Raw genomic sequence first — 12160 nt, forward strand, 5'->3', positions numbered from 1 at the left:
CCCGTCCCCTTCCCTCCGCTCATCTGCCCGTCCGGCCATCCATCCGCTCCTCCATCCCTGCCTCCACCCACCCACCCCTCCATGCCTCCACCCCCCCACCACCCACCCACCTACCCACTCCTCCACCCACCCACCCACCCCTCTATGCACCCACCCCCCCACCCCTCCGTCCACCCACCCACCCCTCCACGCCTCCACCCACCCACTCACCCCTCTGTGCACCCCCCAACCCACCCCTCCATGCCTCCATCCACCCACCCACCCACCCACCCCTCTATGCACCCCCAACCTACCCCTCCATGCCTCCATCCACCCAGCCAGCCAGGCCTCCATTCACCCCCCCACCCCCCCACTCCTCCATCCACCCACCCCTCCACACCTCCACCCGCCCGCCCACCCACCCACCCACCCCCCCCCATCCACCCACCCACCCACCCCCCCCTCCATCCACCCACCCCTCCACACCTCCACCCACCCACTCACCCACTCCTCCATCCACCCACCCACCCCTCTATGCACCCCCAACCCACCCCTCCATGCCTCCATCCACCCACCCACCCACCCCCCCCTCCATGCACCCACCCACCCACCCCTCCATGCCTCCATCCACCCAGCCAGCCAGGCCTCCATTCACCCACCCACCCACCCACCCATCCACGCCTCCACCCGCCCACCCATAGCTCCATCCATTCCTCCACCCACCCACCCACCCAGGCCTCCGGCCACCCTCCATCCGCTCATCCATGCCTCAGAGCAGCAGCCGCCCCCCGGCTCGCTGTCTGTCCACGCACCACCACATCATCCCTCCCTCCATCCCTCCCTCCCTCCACCCGCCCACCTTCAGCCCAGCCGAAGCCGCCGGCACCCGCCGCTCTGGGCGATTTTGGGGGGGGGGGGGCCTTGCAGGTCACCACGGAAAGCCCCCAAAGGATGCCGGCGATGCCAGCTCCCCCCAGTCCCCCGCCCCAACCGCCTGGGGCTCAGCCCCGGGGCGCCCATGGGAGTGACCCCGACCCTTGGGGCGAGGATTGCCCCAGGGGCACCCCTGGGAACCCCCCCTGCCCGCCCCCCACCGGGGGCTGCAGGAGGAGGGTCCCACCGCTCCCCTCCACCCGTTAACCGAGCGGCCCCCGTGGTGCCGCCGGCACACGCCGCGGCTCCGCCGGTCGCTCTATAAACGGCTCCGCCGCGCTGCGACTCCACTCGCGTGTCTTTTGCCATCTGCTGCTGTCATTAAAAAATTAAATTTCCATCTGCTTTCACACTCCCGCCTCTCCCGCCGGCTCCTGGTGCCGCCGCTCCCCGGGAAGCATCGCCCCCGGCTCCCTCCCCGGCATGCGGCCGATCCGGCGGGGCCACGAGGGCGGGTCGCAGGCGACGCCGAGTTCGTTTTTCCGGTGCCGTTCGCAACCGGCTTCTTCAATCCGGGTGGAGAGGTGGGGGCTGGTGGGGTGTACCCCGCTTTTGGCCCCCCCATCCGGCACAGGGTCAGCTTTGGGGTGGGTTTTTTTTTAGGGGGGGACGGCCTACCCCCTGCTCCGCCGACACAGCCCGAGGGAGGCGGCGGGTGCCAAACCGTGGGGTGCGGAGCCCCAGGGGCTTTATTCACCGGGAAGGAGCTGCGCCGTGCCACCCCCTCCCCGGCGTTTTTAGGAAAAGAGAGGAAACCCGGTCACCGGTGTCCAAACCCACCTGGGTGGTGGGTGCCCTGCGTGGTGGGTGCCCTGCGTGGCCCCAGGGAGCTCCCGGGGTGCCGGATCCGGCCAATCCGCACCCCGGCGGCTGCGTCTCCATCCTGGCGGAGCGGGGACAGATCCTGCCTGGCCGACGTGTGGTACCCCCCCCCCCCCCCCCCCCCGCCCCGGGTCCCCGCGCTCAGCACTGGCTGCACGGCGGTGGCCGCCCCCCTCCCCGGGCCTCGCGGGACAGGGTGGTCCCCGTGGGCGTGGGCGTGGGCGGCGTGACGATGATGGAGGGCACGTGCAGGCGCTTCTCGCCCGGGGACGCTGCCGGGGTCCTGTCGCTGCCGTTCCCGCTGCTCACGCACGTCTTCAAGCCTGCAGAAATGGGGGGGGGGGGGGGGGACACGGGGACGGGAGAAGATCAGATGTGGGGCTGCAGCATCCCCCGCTTCCCTGCCCTCCTCCGGACCTCCATGTCCGGCTCAAGCCCTTACGAGCCACTAGAGAATCCACAACCACCTTCCCCCCCCCCCCCGCCAGCAGCCAGGTGTAGCCTCGCACCTCCTCCCCGCCCTGGATTTTGGGGTGTCCGATAGAGGCGGATACCGCAGCACCCCCCTCGGCCGCTTGCCCGCCCCCCTCCCGGGGAGCGGATCGCTTTAATCTGCTTTTTTAATCAGGAGAAAAGCCCTGCGCGGGGCGGGCAGCAGCCAGGGAGGTTTCAGCTCTTCCCAAGCAGGAAAATACCCGGAGGGGACAGACATTGATATTTTTAATCTCTTTTTAATTAAGGATAAAGCCCTGCCTTACGTAAGGGAGCTGGAAAAGGCGGGGGGTGGTGAGGGGGCGGGGGTGTCTTTTATTTTATTGCAGATTCCGACCTCGTCAGAGGGGTCCGGAGGCGCGGGGGGACATTTCTGGGGCTCTGCCCCGGATTTTGGGGCAGGACGGGGACTCCCTGGTTGCCTCAGTTTTCTCCTCTTCAGTCACCCCGTGTTGGGCTGGGGTGTGTGTGTGTGTGTGTGTGTGTGTGTGTGTGTGTCTGTGGGACCCCCAGATCCCCACGCCACCAGCCCCACCCGCAGCAGCGTCCCCCGAGGCGGGGAGGGGGCACGTGGGCGCGGAGCTCGTTTTCGGGCGACGCGTCCAAAGCCGCGCCCGTCACAGCCAGCGTCTCCCGTAGGGTTTGCGCTTGGGAAAAGCCGGGGAAGAAGCGGCCCTGCGTCTTAAGAGAGGGATGCTCGTTAGCTCCCGTCCCTAACGACCCCGAGGATGATTAATACGAGCTGCTCAGGGATGCAGAGCTAATGGGAGCTGCGATATCCAGCCTTCGCCCAACGCAGCGAGGCCGGGAGCATTAAAAGCTCCTCCTTCCCTCTCTCCGCAGACATCACTGCCGCCATCCCCAGCCTAACTCCATTAAGAAAATTCGAGTTTGGGGGAAAGCGGCAGGATAAAAAGCTCCCGGGTTGGAATATCCCCGGGGGGGGGGGGAGCAGAGCAACGAAGGATGTGGGATGCTCGGGGTCGGCCCGGAGGCCGGGAGCCGGGGGTACCCCCCGGCTCCCGGCCTCCGGGCCGACCCCGAGCATCCCATCCATGCTGGCTCAAGGAAATCCCACCTGATTTCTTGTGGGATGCCATCAGCCCAAGGATGCTCCAAGCGCAGGACCGGACCCTTATATTTTGAGAGGGCTGGGGGGTAGGGGATGGGGAAATCGGCTCCGGGGGACTCGCTTAAATGCCACCAGGGTGCCAAACCACGCCGGTCCTGCCCACGGCAGAAAAACACCTACAGCTCCTCCGCGTACGGCCGTCCCCCAGATGCCTTCGTGGAGCGGGAGAAACCCCAACGCCCACCCAAACCTACCTTTCAGGCAGGATAACTTGAGCCCCATGTTTTCATCCTCTTAGCGGGACCCAGCTCTCCGGCCCCGCTGCCGGTCCTCGCCGCCGGCGCTGCAAAAAAGAGAGGCGAGGGTTTGCGGGAAGCGATGCTGGGAGGAAGGAGAGCGCGCCCGATCGCTCGCTAAAAGCGCGCACCTATGCATGCGTACGTATCTCTCTCCCTATAGGCGCCCGGGCCCCTGGGCATAACAGGAAGCACGGCTGCTTGGTAGCGAAAACCGCTAGTGATGTCACGGCGTTTTAGTGACTCAATCTCGGCCGCCGAGTTTCGGGAGGAACTTTTCTTCGGGAGGGCGGAGAAGGAGCCCCGCGGCCGGGTGGGGAAGTCGCATCCCGGGTTCTCCGCCCCCCCCCCCCCCCCCCCCCGGGGGTCAGCGCTGCAAACATTTGCAGGCGAGGAGGTCGCGAGCGGGAGGAATGGGGTGGTCGTTTACGAAGGCAACCGGTGCTTTCAGCGAAAACCCTGAGCCCACCCGCGGGAGACAGAGGGACGCTCGGCTGCAGCATCGCACCCGGGGCTGCCTCCCTCGGGGCTGAGCCGGAGCAGCCGGTGGCAGTCGGGGATGCGCTGCCGGGGAAGGCAGGGTCCTGCTCCGTTTGGGCATCCCTGATGCCCCGCGAGCTCTCGGGCGGATGACTCCCATCGCGGGACACGGCTTTTTTTTTTTTTTTAAGACGCTGAAAATTATTCTGGGCAAAAATCCCTTTACTGGGAAACATGCATGCCTCCTGCCCGCAGCTGCTGGGAAAAGCTTGTTGGGATGAGGGTCAGTGACTCATTTCTGCTCTTCCAAGCTCCGGGGCCCGCAGAGAGGCAAGCGAACCCTCCGCTCCCCCTGCCTGACCTCCGCCACGGCTTTACTTCGCCTTTCCAAGCAGCCCTGAGGCGGGCCGGCGGCAGCCGGCAAGGGGAAGCGGGAACTTGCCATTGCTGGTTTTAATTCTGCATTTTTTTTTTATCAGCTCCCCACAGGCACCCCAAGCTGGGACATCCCTGCGGCCAGGGAGCTGTGCCAGGGCTGGGAGCAGAGCCCCCCCCCCCCTCCCGGGACCCCCACTTTGCAGCTATCGCAGCGGCCGCCCAAATATCAAGAAACCTGTTTTGAGGCGAGTTCTCTGGTTTTTTGGCACCTGCTGGTGGCTCACACCACCAGCCACCCCAGCCGCTCGGGGCTGGAGGAAGGTCGTGCAGGGGAGACCCAGCCCCACGGCGCAGAGGGGTCTCCTCTGGGACCGGACCCCCGTGGCCAAGCCCTTGCAGGACACGGCCTCCCCCTCCCCACCGCCGCTGGCTCTTAGCCCTGCGTCCCCGCCGCGGCCAAACGCCAGCACCGCTTAGGTCGCGGCGCCGGGAGACGTGCTTGGGCAGAGAAACCCCCCGCTTCAGCAGGATTTCTGGTGGTTGGTGCCGGGGCTTCAACTTTGCTCCCGCGCCAGCACCAGGCCAAGAAGCATTTGCATTCCCGACGAGTTCACGCTCCAAAAAACCCCCCAGACACTCATTGCGAGCGTCACTAGAGCGGCGGCCGTGCTGCCCAGGCGGCCGAGCTGTGGCGGAGGAGGGGGGGGGGGGACACGCTCAGCCGGCGTGCGGGGCTGGGGGTGCTCTGGGGAGGGGGAGCGGGGCCGAAGCCGGCCGCGGTGCTCTGAAGGGGTGACAACACTTACCCGGTCCCGGGAGCCGGAGGCGCGATGCCCGCCATTGCATCCCACCTCCCCACCGTGCCCGGCTGCTCTCGGCTGCAGGAGGGGAGCGAGGGCACGAGGCTGGGCGGGGGGGGGGGGTTCCCACTCAGGACCAGCCGTGCCCTGGGAGGGCGGGAGGAGTTTGCAGCGAGAGGGCTTGGATTTTTGCAAGGTCGGTTTCTAACCTGGTTAATCAGGTTAGTGGAGTCCCGGCTCCTCCCATCCATCCCCCCCTCCAGCCCCGTCCAAGCCCAGCAAAGCCCTTGGGTGATGAGGAAATGCTGCTTCACTCTCACCCCGCTGCACGATCCGGCCCGGTGCTGAGAGAGAGAGGAGCAGGAGTGCCCCTTGCCTGCAGCCGAAGCCACCGGACCACGGAGCATCCCTACGAGCAGTCGGAGGGGCTACCAAGCGCCTAGAAAGGCAAGTACTGGTTTGGTATGAAGGTACCACACCCAGCTCCGGCATCAGCATCCCTGAGGTCCTAACGTCTAGAGAGCAGCGATGCTGCCAGCCTCCGGGAGCATCTTCACCTTCTCCAGCTTCCAGAAAGGGTCTCTTCCCCCTCCCGTCTGACCTGCCAGCCCGAAAACCAGCCCGGCAGCGGGAACAGCGCCAGGCAGGGGGTTTCTCACCACCCCCCGGGATGAGAGCTCCGGGTCGGGCACCACCCCGCTGCGAGGACGGCCGGGCGAAGGCTCTGCCTCCGGAGCAGCCGCCTTTGCCTGCGTTAAAAGGAGCCAGCGGCTTTTTCATGTTCACCACCTCCACAATTGGGAGGCGAGGCCCCGAGACGCCTCCTTTTCAGACAGAGCTGAGAAGCAGCGGTTCACATCCAGGGCGCCAGCGTGCGGGGTTTGCCGGCCGCACATTAAACGCCCCGCGGCTGCAGGCAGGAACGAAGGGAAAGCTTTGAACTTCGCCTGGAGATCGGAGCAAGCTGATCCCAGGAGCCTGGGAGGCCTCCGGCGAGACCAGAGCCCCACGCACGAGACCAAGGCCCGCTGGGATGGGCATAAAGAGGAGCGGGGAGGGGAAACGGGTGGTTTTGCTCCAGTTTCTGCTGGCCTGCTCCTGCCGTGCTTGGTGAAAAATCACAAATATGGGAAGGGCTGATCTCCTCCCCCATCTGGCTCCAATTTCTCAAATAAGTGAGTTATTGCAAAGTTTCGAACTCCAGAGCCAGGCAGGCAGCACAGGGGAAAGGCTGTCACCCCGGCTGCAGGCGCCGGCCCTGGACGCAGGGGCCAGGGCAGAGGCGTTTCCAAGCTGCGGCTTCAGTTTTGCCCCAGAAAAACAGACAAATGAACTGGTTCATGTGGGGTTTTTTTGCCTGTTCAGCTGCAGACTCCAAGAGCTGGAGGACAAGCTCTGAGCCAGAGCCTGGCAAGCTTTCCGGATCCCATCTCAACCTCAGTGCACGCAGCGTCCCCTGGGGCCAGGGACCCCTCGCTGGCAGCCCTGACACTGCAGCACAAATCCAGTCTAAGCTGCAGAAATCCTCCCCCCCCCGCCTCCACATTTGATGCCTCTCTCCAAAACTACCTGTGCGCTGCTGTTGGGTGAGAACAAACGGCCCCAAAACCAAGAGAGCTGGAATTAGCCTGGCCTGGAGCAGCGGTTGTTGCTAAAACCGTGAGCGACCGAGAGCGATGGCTCGCTGCGGCAGGGAGGTAAACATAAACATCGGCCTGCTAAAATAACTGTGGTTAGCTCTGCGGGCTGCAGCACTGCTCCAGCTGGTGTGGCGACAGCCGATAGGCACAAACACAGCATCGCACACCCCTTCCTCTCCTCCCCGCGGGCTGGGAAGCAAAGACACCCTTGGGCAAGTTCATAGGGTGGGGGTTGGCCACCTCGAGGTGGCTGGGTACCGCCTGGAGACCCTCCGGTGCGGAGCCCTGTTCGCTAATGGAGAAAACCCCGGATGACCAGCGTTAGGCAGATCCGAGTCCCGAGCACGGGAGCAGCTTCACGGGCCAGACATCCCCCTTCCACAGGCACCGTGAGACCCTCACGCAGCCTGCCTCTGCTCCAGGTCCCTCCCAGGAGCTCCCACTGCCCATGGCGGGACCGGGGCTGTGACGTGCCGAGCATCACATCAGGGCAACTGGCCACCAAACACCACCAAGAGCCAGCCAGCAGGCCGGGGGAAGGAGAGGGTGGGCTCATAAAGCTTCCTCAGTGGGTCAGTATGGAGCTGGCTGAGCTCTCCAAGCGAAGACTTGTCTCTCCAGCCCAGGCAACCGCCCTGGGCGGTCCTCTGATGTGGCCCGTGACTGCTTTCCAGTTCTGGCCGTGGCCCTTCGGCAGCCGGGCTGTTCCCCTCCCCGGGCTCAGCGCTCCCCGACCCACTGGCCCCATCCTGCCTGGGTGCAGAGGAGGGTGGAGGGGGCTGAAGCACTGACGAGGGGGTGAGGACAGAGGGCAACCCTCATAACTTCACTGGAAGGGGAAGGGTCGGGTGAGCTCACGGCTTCCCAGACGCCAGAGGAACCGCAGGGAGAGGGATGTGTTTTGCAAACACCGGCCACAAGAAAAGCTTCAGCTGGAGAGCCCGGCGGAGCAGAGCCCGGCGAGCCCACCGCAGAGCTGCTCTGCTGGCTCCCTTGGAAGGAGCTGCTCCTGCAAACACCAGCTGGGCTTGTTTTAGAAAGGAGGGAGGAGAAGCAGCTTGCTGGGTCACAGAGTCCCAGGCTCTGCTAACGCAGGCAACACGTCACCCTGGCTCTGTGCTAACGGAGCAACGAGGCCGCCTGCTCCCCCCAGGTCTCTTCTGGCCCAAGCAGGGGAAAGGGCTGGCTCAGAAATCGCCCTAGAAGGGGGCTGCAGGGCCATTGCACGGGACTTGCTGAAGCTGGAGGTGGCAACAAGGCAGTAGGTGCTGGGAGGGGAAAAGAAACCCCCTCCCGGAGCCCCACGCTGGGGGAGGCTCGCAGCCATCCAGGGCAGGCGAGCGGTACCCGGAGGGGATGCCAGGCGTGGGAAGGGAGGAGGATGTCACGAGGAAGCAGCTGAAGATGCAGGCTCCGGGGAAACTGGAGCAGCTCCAGCATTCCCCAAGCACAGGCTCTTGGCAGGACCAGCAGACCGAACAACCAGCAGGAACCGTGCAGGCAGAAAACACCCCCGAAGAAAACGCACCGGGCCGCGGCAGCAGCCCTCACGAGCAAGCCAGGAGCTGCTGTGGCGGGGGGTAGGAAGCAAAACGGAAAGCGAGCACGTACCTGAAGCACAAAACCAGAGCGTGCTGGGCTCCCCTGCCAGACCTGCATCCAGAGCAAACCGCCTCCCTGCCGGGCATGGATTCAGCGGGTGGCTGGGAGGCCGTGGCTGGGAATTGGCTTAGGGACCTGGCCGCAGCTGCCGCGCTTCTCGGCTCGCTGAGCTCCAGGTTAATCTTGGCCCAGCTTTCCCTTTTATCCCCTGGTACAACCTCGATACATTTTTTCAATTAGGTCCGTCTTTTAAGCTCCGGACCACGTTTCTAGGAAGGGCTGCGTTGTTTCTCACGGCCCTCGCGGGCTGATGCTGCGCAGACCGGGACATCCCTGGCACCGCTCCTGCCCGCATCCAGCTAAAGTGCTGCCACGCTGCAGCCGGTGCGGCGCTGCCCGGAAGCACTCAAGGAGTTACCCGTTACCCCCCAGCCCACCTACCGGGTATTTTTAAGAGCAGCGTTCCCTGTCTGCCTCATCGCGGCTCCGGCAGATTGCAAAGCGCCAAGCTCGCCACGCAGGAGCACGGACCGCTTTCACCTTTTGCGGCGCTCCCGTTATTGGAAAGCCCAGCCGGCAACCTGCTTCTGTCCTCTCCGAATCCGCGTCTGCCGCCTTTCGCAGGGCGACGGCTGAAAACCAAAGGAAAATACGCAGCTAGGGTGTACTTTTGGATGCAGAAGGCTGGATGAAAATGTGGTCTAAAAGCGACAGTGGAAAAAAAAAAACAACAAACCCCAACAAATCGATAAAAGTCCTCAGCGGATACTTCGGCACAGTGAAATCACCGCCTGCTGCGGGAGGGCTGGTTGCAGGGCGATGGGTAAAGCAAACGAGGAGTTTGCAGCGCAGGAGTACGATGCGTTGAGATGTTTAACTCGAGTCGGGATTAACGGAGCCCGGGCAGGACGGGAAGGAAGCAGCTTGCCCAGCCTGGTCTGCCCGATCCCGACCAGCTCACTACAGCTCCTACAGGCAAGGGTGGGTGACCCAGCTCCGCTCCAGGAGCTGAATTAAAACACAAACTAGAAGCGCAGCTCACAAATGCACGCTGAGCGCATTTCCCCTTGAGGCCATTTTCCAAGCTGCAGTCAACCGCAAGTCCACCCCGCTAACAGCCTCCTCCATTAGCATCCGCGTGCTCTTTCCGTATCGGTAATGCCCTCCGCCCGAGCATCTCGAGATGTTTTACGAAGAGCAGCAGAGTGCAGCGATTAGGCCTCCAGCCAGGGAGCAAAGAGACCCGGGTTTGCTTCCTGCATCTGTCACCGTCACCTCTCCTCGGCCTGCACCTCTGCCGCCTAGATAAGAAATTCTTGGGGGCAGGGGGCCGTCTCTCAACGGTGCATCTCCCCAGCGCCACGCAGAGCGGGGCTGGGCTCTGCACATCTGCCTGCCCCCGGCTCCGGCTGTGCCGGGCGAAAAGGTTCCGGCTCCTCCGTCCTGCCAGCTGAACTGCTCCTCCGCTTCCCGCGCCCGTGTCAGCTCTAATGAGCTGAAACGGGTTACGCGGTAGGTCTTTGCTGGTTTTCACGCTGACATAGGCTAGGGGACATCCCATGAGCAGCTCAGCCGGCAGATGGGAGGGGGGAAGGGGGGCAAAACTCCAGCGGCGGACTGCTTCACCTGCTGAATGAAGAAAAAAAACCCCAAAGCCCTCATATACACGCAGAGCAACGAGCTCAGAGAGAATACGGCACCAGCACGTTCCCCGGGAACACGTATCTCACTTGTGCGCGTGAGGAGCTGACCAAAGACACCCCTTGGCTCTTGCCACCCATCTGCTCTTCCCACTCGTGATGCCGCACAAGCCGGGAGGAGCGGGGACCGTTCCCGATGCGCATCTAGCCCCAACCAGCCACCGATTCTCCGAGCAATTTTAAGGCGGTCTCGTTTCTCGGTGAAAATAACGCCTACGGGCCCCCCGAACTCTGCTCCCTTCTGGGTTTCTCAAGCTGGATCTGTACGTGGAGTTTTTGACCACAGCTGGAAGCGCCCTGGGCCATCAGCTGGTGGCACACCTGGGGACGCGCCTCGTGGCTGGCTGGGTCTCGGGTCACTCTGACCCCTAGTTTCAGACCGAATGGGCGCTTGAAGCAATGCATGCTCAAGGCTCTTCGTTCTCCCCCTTGTGACTGGAGGATTCAAGGCGAGCACTCACGTGGATCCAGCAGAGAGTAGCGTGCGTCCTCCCACTCAGAAACCCAAGCACTTTGTCCTGGTATTTTGATGCTTGCGGGGTCTGTTTATTACTGTTTTGAAATATTAGGGTTGAGAGTGGAAGAAAATCCCACACGGGAATAATTTTGCATTTCCAAGTGCCCGAGGTCCTATGGATGAGGTAAAGAGCTGGGAGTTAAACGTCTGGGCAGGCAAATGCCAAATCTCCAAATCTTGAATATGGGGGGGCGGAGGGGAGGAATAAATAAACCTGCATGTAATTAATTGCTAACAAAACAAAACAACAACAAAAAAAAGAGTAAGACACCCATGCCCAGTGCCATCTTCCCAGCTATCACGGGGACTCCAGCAACGGAGATGCAGGCGCCTGCCCCAAGATTTCTTCCCCAGAAGTTTTAAAAGGCGTTACCTTGAATCCCTCCGATGAATCCAGCTGATCCACCGGCCAGGAAACCAGCATTTGCTCCTGCAGGTAGGTTTGGTACATCAGCAGGGAAGGGGAAGGCAGCCTTCGCTGAGCGTGGCAGCTTCCTCATTCTTTCACAAGAGCCACCGTTGGCTGCGGGCTGCCTTGCCTTTATGAAATTGCTGCCTTGCCTTTATGAAATTGCTGCCTTTTGTCCAGCCTTCAACGCAAACAGGACAGGTGAGATAAGATCTGAGCACCGCAGTGCCTGTCCTTTTTGCTTAAAGCCAGCCTGGGCTTCTACTGATGGCAAAACACTCAAAGGACCTCATTCAAAAGCAAACAGAAGATAAAAAAAAAAGGGGAAAGACAAAGCATTAAAAGCTGCTCCCCTTCCAGCAATGTGTCTCCATCAGGTTACAGACCGACGATACGCGTTTTGCTTTGTCTTACGAGGGTGAGGGGGGAGTACGTGCAAGGAGAGATTAGACTGTATTAGCATATATATGATCAAAGCTCGATTAGGACATCTTCTAGTTGCAAAGAATAAAAAAAAATACATTTCCTGCGGCTCAGGAGACATACCAGCTTATGTGGCAGCGTTGGCTGACAATCTCTCGCAACTAACATAACATGTCTTGCTAAGATAACATCTGCCTCTGGAACAATAGGTCAGGTTTCACGAGGTGTTTCTACACGGTAAGACAACGGTCCTCTTCCTGCAGCGCGTGCGATTTGCAGAGTCTACTCCCGACATACGCTGCCGGAGCATTGCCGTTTCCAGGATCTCTTTTCACACAGCCGTGGATGTGTAGCAAAACAGCCACTGGAACGCGTTTATCTCGCTGCTTGTGAGCTAGCTACATGTTTTTCATTGAACGAGTGAAAACATTTTCCTTTCCTGCGAGCTTATCTGACTCACGCTTAGGAAAGGCTATTGACTTAAGTGCCAATCCCTTTTTTAATGCCCAGCACACCTTACTCCTGCATAGCAGGGAGACAAACCCAACCGTTCAAATCTTCATCTCCTCCTCGGACAAGGAGCTGAACCTCAGACCTTGCCTCGTGGCTTTGTGGAA

At 62.0% G+C, this 12160-nt stretch overlaps 1 long non-coding RNA gene across 1 annotated transcript; it reads right to left on the reverse strand.

Moving 5' to 3' along the window:
* Positions 1-1927: 1927 nt before the first annotated feature.
* LOC143165508 (uncharacterized) lies at positions 1928-8984 on the reverse strand. Its single transcript, XR_012996265.1, has 3 exons — positions 8936-8984; positions 3553-3641; positions 1928-2057 (listed from the first exon to the last, which is right to left on the reverse strand). It is a non-coding gene; the product is annotated as an uncharacterized LOC143165508 (long non-coding RNA).
* Positions 8985-12160: the final 3176 nt, after the last annotated feature.

Source organism: Aptenodytes patagonicus, chromosome 11 (assembly GCF_965638725.1).
Source record: "Aptenodytes patagonicus chromosome 11, bAptPat1.pri.cur, whole genome shotgun sequence".
NCBI classification, from domain to species: domain Eukaryota; kingdom Metazoa; phylum Chordata; class Aves; order Sphenisciformes; family Spheniscidae; genus Aptenodytes; species Aptenodytes patagonicus.